This window comes from Syngnathoides biaculeatus, chromosome 15, assembly GCF_019802595.1.
Source record: "Syngnathoides biaculeatus isolate LvHL_M chromosome 15, ASM1980259v1, whole genome shotgun sequence".
In the NCBI taxonomy this organism is placed as follows: Eukaryota; Metazoa; Chordata; class Actinopteri; order Syngnathiformes; family Syngnathidae; genus Syngnathoides; species Syngnathoides biaculeatus.
The window spans coordinates 16,325,521-16,337,535 of record NC_084654.1 but is presented as its reverse complement, the minus strand read 5'-3'; the positions used below and the strand labels follow the sequence as shown (position 1 = coordinate 16,337,535).

General features: G+C 43.9%; 2 protein-coding genes across 9 annotated transcripts in view; one reads left to right on the top strand and one right to left on the bottom strand.

The window, feature by feature from the left end:
• nt5e (5'-nucleotidase, ecto (CD73)) overlaps positions 1–4,732 on the bottom strand; it is a 41,136-nt gene extending 36,404 nt beyond the window's left edge. The window contains exon 1 of the mRNA XM_061843972.1: positions 4,682–4,732. The gene's annotated coding sequence lies outside the window, so the exon portion shown is untranslated. The remainder of the gene's footprint in view (positions 1–4,681) is intronic.
• A 6,508-nt stretch (positions 4,733–11,240) lies between these two features.
• impg1b (interphotoreceptor matrix proteoglycan 1b) overlaps positions 11,241–12,015 on the top strand; it is a 39,691-nt gene continuing 38,916 nt past the window's right edge. For all 8 annotated transcript variants that reach the window (XM_061843960.1, XM_061843964.1, XM_061843962.1 and 5 more), the window contains exon 1: positions 11,241–11,315. The gene's annotated coding sequence lies outside the window, so the exon portion shown is untranslated. The remainder of the gene's footprint in view (positions 11,316–12,015) is intronic.

Here is a 12,015-nt window from a genome sequence, read left to right as displayed (position 1 = left end):
AAAACACGCGGGCCCATCTGCTATAAATAAATTGCTCCACCAAGGTGAGAACAATTGACCTTGACGTGCGGCGGAATCAGTCAGCAGGTTATCTATTAAGCGAACCAAGAAGGGAAGAAGATTGAACCATTTAGGGCTGTCAAACTAACTTTTTTTTCTCATCAATGCTCTCATTTGTTTGCGCCGGATTCAATCTGGTGCATGTTTTTGTGGTGATTGATCAGCTCGTTTCCACGCATAAAGCCTTCTCCCTGGGAAATGAATAATAAAATAAAAGACTAATTGAAATCAATGCGTATAAACAGAAGCCCTAATATCTTCTCTGCTTTGTCAAACAGTATGTAGCCACAACGGGGGCTAACATGTACGATGGATGGCACCCATAATGCACATTTTATCTTATTAATCATCATGTTTATGCAGCGCGTGCTCCAATGCACACGTGTGCTCCAAAGGTGCTTTTAAAAGACCCCCGGCACTTCACATTAGCGCTACTTGTCGCCCACGAAGACAATATATTATATTCCGCTGCCTGTTTGAATCATGCAATTGGACACGCTGTATGGGGCTTGCTGTAAAGGAACACAGTAATAATAATAATTAACGAAAAAAAACCTCTCAGCTTCCTTGACCTACTCGACAGGCCATTGCCCGTGTTTCCGCTTGCAGTGGCGCCTACGCTGCACTACAAGGAGCTCGCCGTTGAAATGTATCACATTTCACAGCCACTCACACGTCCAAAGGCACAATGCCATAAAATTACTTATATGGATTTGTGTGGCATTGTAGAGGAGCAGCCATGATGGCCACCTTGAGAGGAAAAAGCAGATTCTGCTTGGTCGCATTGGTCAAACAACCCTAGCCGTATCTTTATCATCAGTACACACACACATGCACACACACATGCACACATATATATTTTATGTTTAGCAAACACAGAAAAGTTATATTGTAATTCAATAACTTTAGTTTTACCTGGTTTCAAGAAAACAGTAACCGAGTTGTATTGTGAAGATAGTGTCTTCTTTTCCTTTCGGCTTGTCCCGTTAGGGGTCGCCACAGCGTGTCATCTTTTGCCATCTTAGCCTATCTCCTGCATCTTCCTCTCTAACCCGAACTGCCCTTCATGTCTTCCCTCACCACATCCATAAACCTTCTCTTTGGTCTTCCTCTCGTTCTTTTGCCTGGCAGCTCCATCCTCAGCATCCTTCTACCAATATACTCACTCTCTCGCCTCTGAACATGTCCGAACCATCGAAGTCTGCTCTCTCGAATCTTGTCTCCAAAACATACAGCTTTGGCCGTCCCTCTAATGAGCGCATTTCTAATCCTATCCAACCTGGTCACTCCGAGCGAGAACCTCAACATCTTCATTTCTGCCACCTCCAGTTCAGCTTCCTGTTGTTTCTTCAGTGCCACCGTCTCTAATCCGTACATCATGGCTGGCCTCACCACTGTTTTGTAAACTTTGCCCTTCATCCTAGCAGAGACTCTTCTGTCACATAACACACCAGACACCTTCCGCCAGCTGTTCCAACCTGCTTGGACCCGTTTCTTCACTTCCTGACCACACTCTCCATTGCTCTGTATTGTTGACCCCAAGTATTTGAAGTCGTCCACCCTCGCTATCTCTTCTCCCTGTAGCCTCACTCTTCCCCCTCTACTTTTCTCATTCACGCACATATATTCTGTTTTACTTCGGCTAATCTTCATTCCTCTCCTTTCCAGTGCATGTCTCCATCTTTCCAATTGTTCCTCTGCATGCTCCCTGCTTTCACTGCATATGACAATATCATCTGCGAACATCATGGTCCAAGGGGATTCCAGTCTAACCTCATTTGTCAGCCTATCCATTACCACTGCAAACAGGAAGGGGCTCAGAGCTGATCCCTGATGCAGTCCCACCTCCACCTTAAATTCCTCTGTCACACCTAAGGCACACCTCACCATTGTTCTGCTGCCATCATACATGTCCTGTACTATTTTAACATACTTCTCTGCCACACTAGACTTACGCATGCAGTACCACAGTTCCTCTCTTGGTACTCTGTCATAGGCTTTCTCTAGATCCACAAAGACACAATGTAGCTCCTTCTGACCTTCTCTGTACTTTTCCACGAGCATCCTCAAGGCAAATAATGCATCTGTGGTACTCTTTCTAGGCATGAAACCACACTGTTGCTCGCAGATACTTACTTCTGTCCTGAGTCTAGCCTCCACTACTCTTTCCCATAACTTCATTGTGTGGCTCATCAACTTTATTCCTCTATAGTTCCCACAGCTCTGAACATCCCCTTTGTTCTTAAAAATGGGAACTAGAACACTTTTCCTCCATTCTTCAGGCATCTTTTCGCCCGCTAGTATTCTGTTGAATAAGTTGGTCAAAAACTCCACAGCCATCTCTCCAAATTGCTTCCATACCTCTACCGGTATGTCATCAGGACCAACTGCCTTTCCATTTTTCATCCTTTGTAGTGCCTTTCTGACTTCCCCCTTAGTAATCATTTCCACTTCCTGGTCCTTCACTCTTGCCTCTTCAACTCTTCCTTCTCTCTCATTTTCTTCATTCATCAACTTCTCAAAGTATTCTTTCCATCTATTTAGTACACTACCGGCACCAGTCAACACATTTCTATCTCTATCCTTAATCACCCTGACCTCCTGCACATCCTTCCCATCTCTATCCCTCTGTCTGGCCAACCTGTAGAGATCCTTTTCTCCTTCTTTCGTGTCCAACCTGATGTATATGTCTTCATATGCCTCTTGTTTAGCCTTTGCCACCTCTACCTTTGCCCTACGTCGCATCTCGATGTACTCCTTTCGCCTCTCCTCAGTCCTCTCAGTATCCCTGTATTTTGGGGTTCCACCACCAAGTCTCCTTCTCCCCTTTCCTACCAGATGACACACCAAGTACTCTCCTGCCTGTCTCTCTGATCACCTTGGCTGTCGTCGTCCAGTATTCCGGGAGCTTCGGTTGTCCATCGAGAGCCTGTCTCACCTGTTTCCGGAAGGGCGCACAACATTCTTCCTTTCTCAGCTTCCACCACATGGTTCTCTGCTCTACCTTTGTCTTCTTAATCCTCCTACCCACCACCAGAATCATCCTACATACTACCATCCTATGCTGTCGAGCTACACTCTCCCCTACCACTACTTTACAGTCAGTAACCTCCTTCAGATTACATCGTCTGCACAAAATATAATCTACCTGCGTGGTTGTACCTCCGCTCTTGTAGGTCACTATATGTTCCTCCCTCTTCTGGAAATAAGTGTTCACTACAGCCATCTCCATCCTTTTTGAAAAGTCCACCACCATCTGCCCTTCAAAGTTCCTTTCCTGGATGCCGTACTTACCCATCACTTCTTCATCGCCCCTGTTTCCTTTACCAATATGTCCATTACAATCTGCACCAATCACAACTCTCTCCCTGTCTGGGATGCTCAGAACTACTTCATCTAGTTCCTTCCAGAATTTCTCTTTCAACTCTAGGTCACATCCTACCTGTGGTGCATAGCCGCTAACCACATTATACATAACACCCTCAATTTCAAATTTTAGTTTCATCACTCGATCTGATACTCTTTTCACCTCCAAGACATTCTTAGCCAGCTCTTCCTTTAAAATAACCCCTACTCCATTTCTCTTCCCATCTACTCCGTGGTAGAATAATTTAAACCCTGCTCCCAAACTTCTAGCCTTACTACCTTTCCACCTGCTCTCTTGGATGCACAGAATATCAACCTTTCTCCTAATCATCATGTCAACCAACTCCTGTGCTTTTCCTGTCATAGTCCCAACATTCAAAGTCCCTACACTCAGTTGTAGGCTCTGTGCATTCCTCTTTTTCTTCTGACGCTGCATCCGGTTTCCTCCTCTTCTTTGTCTTCGACCCACAGTAGCTGAATTTCCACCGACGCCCTGCAGGTTAGCAGTGCCGGGGGCGGGCGTTGTTAACCCGGGCCACGACCGATCCGGTATGGGATTCTTTAGATGAACGCTCATATTTGTTTGGCACAGTTTTTACGCCGGATGCCCTTCCTGACGCAACCCTCTGCATTTATCCGGGCTTGGGACCGGCCTACAGATTGCACTGGTTTGTGCCCCCATAGGGCTGCATTATTGTGAAGATAGTGTACCGTAATTTTTCCAGCCTATAAACTGCGACTGTTTTCACACGCTTCCCACCCTGCGGTTTATGCAGTGATGCGGCTAATTTGTGCATTTTTTTCTAACGGCCGCAAGGGGGCACTCGAGCGGAAAAGGTAAGAGTGAGACCGGTGGAATATATGTGCGGAGGAAGTGACTTTTACTGGTCCGGCTCTGTTAGAGCTGCGCTAGCGTGTTACTGCCATGTCTCATGATTTTTACTGATATGTTTTTTTTTGTAACCGGCCCTGTTAACGCGGCGCTAGCATTAGCGTTAGCATGGCGGCGCTAGCATTAAAGTTCCTTTGTACCGTCTTTCTTTGTAAATATCTCGTGTTTCAATGTGGGCACTTGCGGCTTTTACACAGCTGCGGCTTGTGTATGTACCAAATGGTATTTCCTTTACAAATGTACTGGGTGAGGCTTATAACCAGGTGTGCTCTGTAGGCCGGGAATTATGGTATTTGATTACTTTCCTTTTGAATGGATAGAAAGAGTGGGGCGGTGGAAGAATGGTTGGCACATCTGACTCACAGTTTGGAGGAATGGAGTTCAAATCCTGGCCCTCCCTGTGTGTAGCTTGCATGTTCTCTGTTTGCCTGGGTGGGCACTCTGGTTCCTTCCCACTTTATAAATAAAACAACATGCATTGTAGGTTAATTGACATGAGGGGGAGCAGTACAGAAAATGGATGCGTGGATAGAAAGAAAAATATTTTCTTTATTAGTAAAACCCTGTAACAACCATGTGTTGCTAGACATCAACAGCAATGCAAGATATGACCAGACATCCAGCACCATCATTTTTATTGTCTGATTGTGCGACTACTTTAACTTGTGGCTCTTTACTTACACTACTGACAAAAAGTTGGTTGTAATTCCGGGATGAATCTAAGATGATTTACAACAATTAAGGCACACTATCAACATAGCTTTATCCAAATTGATAACTTGATATTGGCGACTCTTCACCGCTCACCAACTCATTAAGTGAAGCCCAGATCCATCCGTATAGTGTAAAGGAAAAACTGTGACCCTGTATCGGGTTTTAATGCTCCTCATGTGGTATTCTGTACTGTATTATTTCATATTAAACCACAAAGTATGGTTTTGGTTGTCAAGGATGAAAATGATGGGCACTAACTGTATATACTGCATTGGTACAGCTTCGTGGTCCTGTTGCGGCTACTAACTGGGTCTCGCATATGCTTAGAATCTGGAAATATTATTATTATTTTGTGAACGCTCATGTGCATTTTTGATGGACGATTATATCTTTGATATTCATTCGAATTTTGAATTGCCAGAAAACCTCTGGCCTCTCATAAAAACTACATTACGGAACACCGCCCACTGAACTATGGTGGCCTGAAAGTGCAACGCTTTCATTCGCATCGCTCGATGTGCGGCGAGACTCACAGCTGAACTTAATTCCAATGGACCTTTCCGACCTGTCAATCTCTCATACGATAATAGCCAATCGGATAGCCGCATTGTCTTAACCCCTGGCTTGACACGCCCCTCTCGGCGTATTGTCCCACAAGCAATGCTGGTTGTCAGCAGCGTGTGCTTGGAAAAGTTAATATTACGAAGAAAATGGTCCTCAGATGCGCTTGGGGAACGTGCAATTCTGATGAACAATATCCTGCTAGGTTACAAGGGGCCCAGTTGATTCATTTTCCAAAACCCAAAACACAGTTGATGAAGTCGTTACAATGGATTAAGACTCGCGGAAGAGCGCATGTACAACTAAATGCGGACAATATCAACAAATACAAGAGTGTATGTTCGAAGCTAAGTGAAGAAGTATCTTCTCTGAGTATGATTTAATTATTATCAGTGCTTTATACATTGCAGGAAAACAACTTTCACTTTGTTGGTTTATCACTGACCTGCCGAATGAAGTGTTTCATGTTTTATGCCGACGGGTTGGGTTAGTGATACGTAAATGCGCGATGTCAGGCAAGAGAAATGTCTATTTGCCTATTTGTCTCACATCGGACTTTTAAGACAGAGAACTTGGTTCGATTATAAGCCAAGTCAAACTTTTTCATCTGATGACTTTGGTGCTGACTGAGTTAATCACCATTGTTTACATGTAGAAAATCGAAACTAACTCGCTTATAAAGACTACAATGATATTACTCATGATCTTTCCAAGTAAAATGTACTCACCCTGCTTTACATGTGCAGTACAATTCCACTATTTTATCCTGTTGGATTTCAATATGAAGTTTGTGAGGCGTCAAACTTTTTTTGCATCGATCGCCAACGTGTCGCTGTAACTCTGACATTACATCCTGCTCCGTCAAAAATCTTAATTCCACGTACATATCCTTGCATGAAATAGTTTAGACCTCTCTTTCCAAACTCTCTTTCTACAAGTCTGACGCATTAGCCAAAAAACATACCGCAATATTATCTGTAATACGCGATAAAGAATCAACTTCAAACCTGTTCTGTTCAGTCAGCATTTTGGCAGCTTGTGGGACAATACAAATGTAGCTTTGGGGGCGGAGCTTAAGATTACCAGTCGGAAAGGTTCTCTAACATTTTGAAGGCACAGGTCCAACTGGTCAATGTTTCAATAATTCTTTGCCCAGCTTATTATTATGAAGAGCCACATTATTCTTATTTTAATAGACCCCAAAAGAGACATTTATTCCATTTAATTTGTTTACACATGCATTTACGATGTCTTTTGTTTGTGTTCGACTGACATCGTGTTCATCCTGCCTCGCGCTGTCCTTTCTCTGATGGGCTTTGCAGTGGCTTTGTAGGAATAAGGCTCCTTTTAGTTTCACTTGGACCTTCACAGAGGAAAAAAGAATATATTATATACAAAAGAAACAATGAGCTGTCTTGTTCTTTTCTGCCACTGAAGGCCCCCCCACTGAGGGGTCAAGCTCACAGTTTCCTCCCAAACTGCTTTAAAATGCAGAGTGTACAAGCCACGCCACGCGGAAGACAGCGCGTCAAGAACTTGCCCTTTCTCACAATGCAGAATAGATTGGGATTTAGATGCTAGAAGTTAAAAGGAGGATAGAACAGTGTGGCAAACTTTAAAGTGGGATTGGGCTGTCACACACTTGCATACAAGTACATTATTTGCTCAACAAATCCCTAGTATGTATTATATGCGCATTGCATTTGGAAAAAGATCAAAATAAAACACCACACGGGTGGACTTGGACTTGGCGGCGAGCCTGCAGGAATATCAATGAGGGCTTTCCCTGCACCTTGAGGCTCCATTTACATATTGTCTATTAACCTTTCGATATTAAGCGTGAGAAGGTGCATCGAGACGGAAACCCGACGACGGCGTTTGTAATTTCTCAATTTCACATGCAATAACAACACCAAATGTCACAGCGGCTATTAGCGCGAAATTTGCCTGACGTGGGCCTAATTCGGCGTTCTCCTCATCGGCCTCCAGAAGCCTCCAGCTTGTTGTCGGCGCGCATTTCCCCATGCTGCCCGCAGACGTACCACCGCTGTCAGATGCTTTGACACAGGTTTGGTATTTGGAACAGCTTTAGGGGTCGCTTCACCAAGAACGCCCTACATTTGACCTTCATAATCCTCTGCATCCGCATCCATTGTTGCCTTCATTGATTAAAAATCACATTGATGCCTCCTCTGAATCCTCTCACGGCGTTCATTCCTTGCACCTTCCATCATTGTGACTTGCTCAAGGTTCGCTTCATGTCTGCTAACGCTTCTTGAAAGCAGTTGTCATGGTGACGATAAAACAACCCGTGCTCACAGCACGATAAAGCAATCAAGACTCGGGCGAGCAGGGGAAAATCATTTGATAGATGCACGCAGGGGCGTGTGAGTCATGAAAAGCCCGCTAATAGCTTCAAAAATGATGAACTTCTTTTATGTGACAAAGTCATCGCTGAAAATTGGATGAGGATCAGAAGCGACAAGTGGGCTAGTGAGCATACGCAGCGTGGATGAAAGTATTGGGACAAAAGACGGTTTCTACACACACTGGAATGTCCAAGGTCAAACACCATCTGTTACAGTTCTTCTTATGATGAAATCATTTCCCCTTAGGAAATAATGGAAATTCTTCTGGTCCAGGGTCAAATTTCCATAAATTAAACTGGGTTGTAATTTTTTTTTTCAGGGTGGTGGGGGGTTTTCAACCGATTTAGGACAGTTTAGCACTGGTGAATCTGAAAATGACATCAGCTTCTCTTTAGGTTATCTATCCACCCATCCATTTTCTTCACCGCTTATCCTCATGAGCGTCGCGGCTATCCCAGCTGTCGACGGGCAGGAGGCAGGGTAAACCCTGAACTGGTTGCAGGGCACATAGAGACAAACAGCCACACTCACACCTAGGGACAATTTAGAGTGTCCAATTAAAGGGGAAATCCAGAGGTTTGCATGAACAATGTATCTAATAGGTCATGTAATATGTACTCTATTTTGACAATGTGATGTTAAATCCTCTCTCATTCAATAGTGTTTTGAGAAGCTTTTTATCGACAATTCCAAATTTTCAGGGGCGCTGCCATTTTCGCTAGTCACATGACTTACATGCGCGGATGTGAAGTGGAAGGTGCCGCACGGAAGGCTTGATTACATTGTGCCCAGCGCTGATTTCTCGGATTTATCCTCATCTGATGAAGAAATAGCAGTATCGGTTGATCGGGAAGACGGAGAAATACTTCCATACAAATTTGAACCTGTGGCTGTAAATAATGTTGAATATTCGGATGGTTCTTCGGGCGGAATGACGCCGGAGTCTGACTACTGGAAGGCCGACACGCGGTACGTAAGTGCGTAAACAAAGGTCCCCGGGCCGGCAGACGCAATGTTTCTTTGGATGGGAATGACGCGGAGCCTGATAAGCGAGCTCCTGCGGCAGGCCACAAGCTGTGCTTAGGCATCCGGCGGAGGCTACGAGCCGAGCTTCGGCGTCTGAGCTTCGGCTCGCAGCCTCCGCCAGACACCATCTTCCCGATCAACCGGTACTGCTATTTCTTCATCAGATGGGGATAAATCCGAGAAATCAGCGCTGGGCACAATGTAATCGAGCCTTTGGTCACGCGCATGTAAGTTATGTGACTTGCGAAAATGGCAGCACCCCTGAAAATTCTTAATTGTCGATAAAAATCTTCTCAAAACACTATTAAATGAACATGACATTGTCAAAATAGAGAACATATTACATGACCTACTGGATACATTGTTCATGCAAAGCACTGGATTTCCCCTTTAATGTTGCATGTTTTGGGAATGTGAGAGTAAACTGGAGTGCCTGAGGAAAACCCACACAGGTATGGGGAGAACATGCAAACTCCACACAGGGGGGTCCGGGACCTCAGAACTGTGAGGCCAACGCTTTACCAACTGAGCCACCATGCTGCCCTCTTTAGGTTATTAGATTTTCTGAATCAATTGATGACATTTATGTAACATTAATGTCTGATTTTTGGTCAGATTTCTCATCTAAGAAAAATAGATAAGCACAAATATACAACTATAAGCAAGCTGTTTATGCAGCAAGCAATGGAACATGGTATTATGTATTGTACTATGTTACTATATTGTATTTGATTGAGTTAAGTAGTCGCCACACCGATGGAGCTCATCCTCACTGCAGTCACAGTCACCTTTGATAAGCTGCCACTTTGTTCGACCTCTTTCTCCACTTCCTGTGCTCGGCGTCCTCGCTCCACGTTATTACTTTTCCCATCCTCCCCTGCGCTTTTTATGTGTCTGCCTCCCTTTCACGACATCCTGCTTCACCACTTTTTCCTCCTCCGTTGGCCCATTGTCCTTCACTTGCTTCTTATCGCCGCCACACACATCAACTTCGCTCGACTCCCCGGTCCTGCTTGATGAAATGAACCCAGCCCACTGGGGATATTACACACCGGATAGCACGATTCATGGCTCCATCTTCCCTCTACCTGCACAACTTTGCCTGCTCCTCCTCCTCCAGCTTCTCCTTCAATAGATGCTGGAATCCCTTCAGGGCCCAAACGTGAGCGTTTCATCCACCTGTGGTCTGTATTATAAGCAAGGAAGGTTATGATTCCTCACGTGAGCCCCATTCAGGCTCCCATGTGACACCTTTGGGCCACTTACTTCCTCATCATAAAGCATCTTGTCACTGAAGCGTCTTAATCAGAGTGTCTCCAGGAGAAATTTCCCCGGCGTCACAATTAATGTCATCTCTGGGATAACGGCTTCAATATTTAATCTCATCTTTCTGCTCAAACAATTGTGCCTCTTATCAGGTTACCTTGACATACGCTCGCATGTTGCTTTGCATACGCTCTATAAGGTTGACGTACATTAGAATGAAGATCTCTAAAATTCATGCTGTTTGGATTTTATTTGGTTTTAGGCTCTGTGTGTGTATTTTTTTTCTTTTTTTTTTTTTTTTTTTGCAAGGCAAGCTCAAAGTACACAGTGTTGACATCATCACCCATCTGTCTTCATAGTAGATGCCAGGAAAGCCAATCTCCCAGTACATGTCACTAAATGTATGCCATTCATGCCAAGTGCATGTATCATCCCTGCTCACCCCTTGTCGGGGGTCTTTTTTTTTTTTTGTAAACGTGGGGTGTGCACACACTGATAATTAGGCCCAATTAATTTAAAACAGTGATTACAAACCAGGCTGCCAGGTGAGATATTCTGAAGGAACTTGTCAAAAGTTTGTCCTAAAATTATTTAGTAATTATAAATAGTATACCGTAATAACCCTACTAGCCGCAACATTTTTTCACACCCTTTCAACTTTCCGGTTTATGCAGTGATATGGCTAATTTGTGCATTTTTTTTCTATTATGCTGCACATAAATTGAATATTATGCTGTACACAAATGGAATAAGTTGCCAACAGAGGTGTGGTCAGCCCCAAGTGTGAATGTTTTTAAATCCAAGTTGAAAACTTTTTTCTCATGCGTGATAGAATATATCCATCCACTTTTTGATCATATTACTTGTACTGTATGCGGTTTTAATATAAATATTTTGTTTGTCATTTTTGTTGTTTCTATTGCGTTTTAAATGTTTTATCTCTTTGTTTTCAAATGCCTTTAATCATGTAAAGCACATTGAGTTACCTCGTGTATGAAATGTGCGATACAAATAAATTTGCTTTGCTTTAACAGCCGCAAGGGAACACGCGATAGGAAAAGGTAAGAATAAGACCGGTGGAAAATATATGCTGAGGAAGTGACTTTTACCTGCCCTGTTAGCGATGTGCTAGCGTTAGCGCTGTGCTAGCGTGTTGCTGGCGTGTCTCAGTGATATTTATCGGCACGTTTGATTTTAACTGGCCCTGTTAGCGTTAGGGCTAGCCCTGCGCTAGCGTTTGCATATGCATCGCTAGCATTAGCGCTAACTTTAGCGCTGCACTCGCGTGAAACTCTTTCCGTGTAACGTCTTTCTTTGGATAGATCTCATCATGTTTCAATGTCGGTCTCAATGTGGGCACTTGCCCCTTTTACACAGCTGCGGTGTATGTACCAAATGGTATTTCCTTTACAAATGTACTCGGTGAGGCTTGTAACCAGCTGCGCTCTGTAGGCCGGGAATTACGCTATGTTTGTTTAGCTTTCTATGCCAGTGACGTACATTATAGTGACATGGAAAACAAACAAACCCCGCTGCGTGACATGGGAGCAGATATGATAACAACGTGGATATTATTTGTTGTCATTCCACCTGTTGCCATATTACAAGTCATAGCCTTGGCTTCTGGTAGTTCATTGGCGCACTGTTTAATTAAATAGACCCAGACCCCAAATGAAGTCAGTTTGTAAGTAAATTGTGATGAAATTATCATTATATCGGTATTCATACTTTTTGTGACATTCTTTCTGATGGGGTGCCATG